Source organism: Lissotriton helveticus, chromosome 10 (assembly GCF_964261635.1).
Source record: "Lissotriton helveticus chromosome 10, aLisHel1.1, whole genome shotgun sequence".
NCBI classification, from domain to species: Eukaryota; Metazoa; Chordata; class Amphibia; order Caudata; family Salamandridae; genus Lissotriton; species Lissotriton helveticus.
The window spans coordinates 181158084-181165011 of NC_136071.1; the positions used below are offsets into that span (position 1 = coordinate 181158084).

A 6928-nucleotide genomic window follows, 5' to 3' on the forward strand; every position below is an offset into this window, starting at 1 on the left:
TGGATTCGAGACCTGCTCTTTTGGATTTATGTCTGGACATTCTATCGGATTTATGAGTAAACTGTAATATTGATGGGTGCTAATTCCGATTTGCTGGTTTTTGTGTATTTGGTTTTTCCAAATAGGGGGTGAAAAGGGGTTACCTCCTGGTTTTGAGCACCATCACTTTATTGAATTAGCCAATTGTAATAGCTAGGTGCAAGCTTTCTTTGCCTCAACCCCTATTCTTGTGCTATCTGTGCAGCACCACTTCAGCAGCAACTCAGCACCAACGAAACAACATTTCAACATTAGCGCAGCACCACCTCAGCCCTAGTGCAGCAATGCCTGAGCACCAGCATACCATCTGAGAACCACCAAAGCATCACTCAGCACCATCTCAGCATCACCTTAGCAGAAGCACAGCACCACCATAGCACCACAACAGCATCAGCACAACACCAGCACAGCATCAGCACAGCACCACTTCCTCATCAGTGCACCACCACCAGTGCAGTACAAACTTAGCATCAGCGCAGCACCACCTCAGCACGAGGGCAGCACCCCTCAACATCAGGGCAGCACCATCTCAGTATCAGCACAGCACCTTCTCTGCATTAGTGAACGAGCTCAGCCCCTCCTCAACACCTCAACATCAGCACAGCACCATCTCCACATCAGTGCACCACCACCAATGCAGTACCAAAATTAGCAGCAGCACCTCAGCACCAGTGCAGCACCATATCAGCACCTGTGCAGTACCACCTCATACATCAGCACATCACCATCTCAGCATCAGTACAGCACCACCTCCGCATCAGTGCACCACCACCAGTGCAGCCCCACCTCAGCAGCAACTCAGCACCAATGCAGTACCACTTCAGCATCAGCGCACTACCTCCTCAGCATCGGTGCAGCATCACCTCAGCACAGCACCAACTCACCATCACTCAGCACTGCCTGAGTACCAGCTCAGCACCACCACCTCAGCATGACTCAGCATCACGACAGTGCCACAACAGCATCTCTCTGAGCCACCATAGCATCACTCAGCACCACCTCAGCATCACTCAACACCAATGCAGCCCCACCTCAGCGTCAACACAGCACCACTTCAGCAGCAGTGTGGCACCACCTCAGCATCAGCGCAGCATCACTACAGCACAGCACCAACTCAGCATCACTCAGCACCACCTGAGCACCAGTTCAGCACCACCACCTCAGCATGACGCAGCACCACCACAGCACCAGCACCACCACAGCATCACTCAGCACCATCACAGCATCACTCAGTACCACCACAGCACCACCACAACATCTAGCACCACCTCAGCATCACTCAACACTATAACAACGCCACCTCAGAATCAGCACAGCACCACCCCTGAATAAGAACACCACCACCAACACAGCACCAAGTCAGCACCAGCGCAAACTCCCCACCACAGCATCAGTGCAGCACCACCTCAGCAGCAACTCAGCACCAGCGAAACACCATTTCAACATTAGTGCAGCACCACCTCAGCATGAGTGCAGCAACGCCTGAGTACCAGCACAACACCACCTGAGAACCGCCAAAGCATCTTTCTGCACCACCTCACTATCTCTCAGCGCCCTCTTAGCATCGCTCAGCACCACCTCTGCACAAGCAGACCTCCGCCTCATCACCACCTCAGCAGCAGTGCAGAACCACCTCAGCAGCAGTGCAGCACCACCTCAGCACCAGTGCAGCACCACCTCAGCATCAGCGCAGCCCCACCTCAGCAGAAGCACAGGACCACCACAGCATCAGCACAACACCAGCGCAGCATCAGCACAGCACCACCTCCTCATCAGTGCACCACCACCAGTGCAGTACCAACTCTGCATCAGCGCATCACCACCTCAGCAACAGGGCAGCACCACCTCAACATCAGCCCAGCACCATCTCAGCATCAGCACAGCACCTTCTCTGCATCAGTGCACCACCACCAGGTCATCCCCACCTCAGCACCAGCGCAGCTCCACCCCAGCACATGTCAAACACAGCAGTAATTCGTCAATGCAGCACCACTTTAGCACCACCTGAGTATCAACTCAGCATTACTCAGCACAACCTGAGCACCAGCTCATCACCATCTGAGCACCAGTGCAGTACCACCACTTCAGCATGACTCAGAACCACCTGAGCACCACCTCAGCATCACTCAACACCTCTTCAGTATCACACAGCAATACCTGGACACCACCACAACACCACCTCAGGATCAGCTCTTCATCACTGCACCACCACCAGTGCAAAACCAACTCAGCATCAGCGCTGCACCACCTGAGCACCAGTGCAGCACAACCTTAGCAGCAGCGCAGCAATATCTCAGCAGCAGTGCACCACCACCATACAGCCCCACCTCAACACCAGTGCAGCCCCACCTCAGCACCAGCGCAGCCTCAACTCAGCAGCAATTCAGTACCAACGCAACACCACCTGAGCATCAGTGCAGCACCACCACCTCAGCCTGACTCAGCATCACAGCGTCACTTAGCACCACTTCAGCATTACGTGAGTATCATTCAGTATACTTTTTCTACTTTTTCCCAATCTCCACCATCCTGTTGTCCCCCCTCCCCACCCCCACCCCCCAAAAAAATGCTGTAACAAACAAGCATTCGAACTGGCAGGAAGAAGTTGCCAGCGTTGCAATGACAAAAAATTAGAGGACATCTTTTACGTTAATTTTCTTTTAATTGGGTCGTTCAGTTGTACATAAGGTCTCCTTGGTTACATAAAATGCTAACACTTTTTTACTATATCGTGCACAGCAAATAGTTTAAAGACATTGGCAAACCCACTAGTTCTGGCTAAACACTTATAAGGTCCTAAATGCGAGACCTAGACTATGCCAAAGCGTGTTTATAATGGGACAAATTTGGCAACAAGTCCCAAACTACAAAGTGAAACCATGGAATGGCTGAGGACTCAGGGTTGTGTATGAAATATATTGAATGCTATGCTGTTCACACGCATGCACTCAAAATGAGCGTACCCCACAAAAAGATGGCTACATGCCCTAGCCTTCTCCCTGGAAGTCGAACGTCAGCCATCTTTGTGAAGGGCAAGGGCGCTGAGGGGCGGGAAGATAGAGCAGCCCTGGCTTTGTAGTCCTTCCGTTCCCAGCAGGGCTGCAGCGGTAGTCAGATGTAGCGTGTAGTCCATTTTTCATTGCATTTGCATGTAATTGGAGACCATGTGGTTTACGCTGCTTTTTTTTAAATATCGTATATGTCAAACAATAAACTAAACAGTGCGCTGACTCCAGGTAGAGCTGCACGAGCTTCCTTTTTCGGAGGCGCACTGCCCCATATATTGATTTTCTGACTGGTTATGGCTTCCTGGTAAACAAATGAATAGACTTCGCACTTGGCAGACCTTCAACCTGATGCGGCTGGAGCCGCGCTAGCTGAGCGTGTAGGTGAGATCAGTTCACTCACAACAAAATATTGTATCTAGTTCGTAGGACCTTGGACAGGGCGGAAGGATCGGAGCTGGTGAAACATGGTGAAAACCTGCAACATCCGTAGCCTCTACTTTGTGGTTTCTTGTGCACTGTTACTTGCTCTGGGTAATGGCGCTGGGGCAGCTAAGATCCTGGTGGTCCCAGGGGAGGGCAGCCACTGGCTGAACATAAAAATTCTCATGATGGAGCTACTGGGACGAGGGCACGAGCTCACAGTGGTGAAAGCCTCCAATGCCATCCTCATAGAAGATGAGTCTGACGATTTTATAATAGAAACAATTCAAATGCCACCGAGCACGATGACCAAAGAGGAGTTTGAAAAGTATTGCCTTGACTGGATGTTTAGAATGGCCTTCTTCTCCAAAGACAGATCATCACTTTCCATTGCTTGGGAAACACTTGGCATCATTCAGCAAACCACTGAGAGCCATGCAGCGGTTATTGCAGCCATGTTTGAAAACGAGGAACTGATGGAGCGCCTTCAGAATACGCATTTTGAGCTTGTCCTGGCTGATCCGTATTTTCAAGGGGGAGTTATGCTGGCACATCACCTTGAGATTCCAGTTGTACTTTTTGGACGGTGGGTGCAACTTGAAGACATCCACTTCGCTATTGCCCCATCGCCGCTCTCATATGTGCCAGTGCTGCTTAATTCTAGGTGGACAGATAGAATGAGTTTTGTTGAAAGGTGTAAAAACGTTTTGCTCTACAGCTTGAATGAAATTCTGAAAAAGTTAATTGTTTACCCAACGTATGATGAACTTTGTCGGCGGTATCTCAAAACAGACAGCGGACTTTATCACCTTATTAAAAAGGCTGATATTTTCCTGATGAAGGTGGATTTTGTCTTTGAATTCCCCAGGCCGATCATGCCCAATGCCGTCTACATTGGAGGCTTTCAGAACCGACCTCCAAAGGCTCTTCCTGCAGAGATTCAAGAGTTTATGGACGGTTCTGGTGATGCAGGAGTGGTGGTCTTCTCATTGGGATCATTTTTAAAAACCTTACCATGGGCGTTAGCCAATAACATTGCCGATGGCTTGGCCAGGCTTCCAGAACGTGTGATCTGGCGCTACACAGGAGAGACACCGCTCACACTGGGAAACAACACCAAGATTCTGAGCTGGCTGCCCCAGAATGACCTTCTCAGTCATCCAAAAACAAAGGCCTTCATCGCCCATGGAGGAGAGAATGGCGTTTACGAGGCCATCTACCATGGAGTGCCGGTGATCGGCTTTCCAGTCTTTGGTGACCAGTATGAAAATATCTTGCGTCTTAACAGTCGGGGAGCTGCCTTTTTGTTGAAGAACCTGCCAGACTTAACAGCTGAAAACATTTACAATGCAGTGAGAACTGTTATTGATGACCCAAGCTATAGAGCCAACATGCAACGCCTGTCTGCTCTGCACAGAGATGTTCAGGTCCACCCAATGCAGACCGCCATCTTCTGGATAGAGTACACCATCCGTCACAAGGGCGCGTCCCATCTTCAGGCAGCCGGGAATGACTTACCCTTCTATCAGTACTATCTGGTTGATGTCATAGGATTGCTGGTCGCTGCTCTACATCTTTCCCTCTGGTTAGCTTGGAGAGTGTTAAAAGCTATTGTGAAAAGAGTATGTTTGGGGAAAATGAAGAAGAAATGGGAATAGAGAAGAGGTGTGACAAGAATACAAAATTATAAATAAGGCTCCCAGTTTTCAATTTTTACGGATAAATACAGACAGAAAACAAAATGTTTCCACTCTGTATTTATTTTTAAAAGCTGAGAAATACTGAAAACTATGCTTTTTGTGAGTGACTCACCATGCTGTCTTTTGTGAATTCCAGGACAAATGCTGAGCAGATAGACAGAGCGGGGACTTAAAACACAGGTTGTGGGTTCTCTAAGTATAGGCATATGTTAACATATATTTGTAGTATAATGCTGATATTTGCCTCTGGGTGTCATGTTTTGCTAGATGTGGCTGCTTAATTTGCTGGAATTATATATGGAAGCTTTCACCTGTACCTGAAACCCCTGACATATCACAGTGTGAACAATATATTAATAGCCATTGCTGTATAATTTGCTGTGACTTCGTCCCACCATCCTCTGGGTGCAGTTGATTATATTTATATAATGGGAGTGCTTCTTGGTTTGAGAATTATTCCACCATCTTTCATCCGATGCCACTACATCCCTTTTTTTAATCAGACTGAAAAGAATCAAAATGAAGTTCGATGAGGTAATTTGTTCACTGGCCATAAGCGACATTAATTGAGGGGGTTTAAGTCTAATAGCCTGTGGCAAGTGAACAATCTACAGAAACATCTCAAACTGTTGGGGTAAGAATCCTCTATGGGAAGGCAGTGCAAAGAGGCTATAGATCGAATTAGCATGAGCCTGGCCTCTTTTCTCACACTTGTGTGCAGGCAAGATGCATGCACATTGTATGTTGTGTAAGAAACCCTGCAGTGCAGTGGAGAACGTCAGTCAGTTTCTAGTGAATTTTAGCTAATGATATTTCTCCTTGACTAAACTTAAACTATGCTTCGAGAGACAATTCAGTGTACGAGTGCTATGAGAAAATGCACGGTTACTAAGTTGAGCATTGTAGCAAATATTAACTCCATTAAAAAAATATATGATTTAAATAGTATATGTATCTGTGGTCTCTATAATATCAAATATATTCATCTGTCCATTATAGTGAGACTGTGTGTCTCACTTGTATCTCTACAGTTTATGAGCTGAGGCCGTCCAACTGATATCTGTAGAATGAACTATCTTAACCTCTCACTCTTCCAAATGGCTGCCAGTCCCACGGTGCTCAATACTGTCCTCACTGGGCTGATTTGGTGCAAATATTTTATAATTATTTAGGAATGATAATTTAAGTAGCCTTACTAGATAAGAAAGTTTGTTAGTTATCCAGGTTATTAACTCTTTGATCCAGATCTGTTCCGCCTATTTTAACCCTTGCATGTATTGTAGAGCAGCTGCCATGTAATATAACCTGAAGTCCGGTGCTCCCCCCCCCTTTCTCTTGGGAGCGTGATATATCTATATGCCCTACGCGTCTTCCCATGTGCCCAGATGAATCTGCTACATATTGCCTCTAAAGTATTAAACCAGCTGTTCTCAAAAAATAAAGGGATCGATCTAAAAAATTAAAGAAATTTGGGGAGAATCAGCATAATAACGTTGGTACAGCCCACCAGCGATAAGTGTAAATTATTCATCCTTATTAGATCCGTTTTTACCCTTTCCATCAGTGGAGCCATGTTTATCTCTACCACCATATCAAGGTTTGCTGATATTGCCACCACAAGGCAATTTGCCAGTTTGTTAGTTATAATTATCTTTTCTCTTACGTATGTTATGTCGGAATTTATATAACGCCAAAAGTGTCTTGGTGGTTCAATTATTTTTATTAGGCTTTTAAATTATTCAATGTAGTAATACAATACAA

The 6928-nt window shown here is 46.8% G+C and overlaps 1 pseudogene across 1 annotated transcript; it reads left to right on the plus strand.

Moving 5' to 3' along the window:
• Window positions 1-3234: 3234 nt before the first annotated feature.
• On the plus strand, window positions 3235-6110 carry LOC144786093 (UDP-glucuronosyltransferase 2C1 pseudogene; annotated as a pseudogene). The gene has a single exon (XR_013602081.1). The product of XR_013602081.1 is annotated as a UDP-glucuronosyltransferase 2C1 pseudogene (transcript).
• Window positions 6111-6928: the final 818 nt, after the last annotated feature.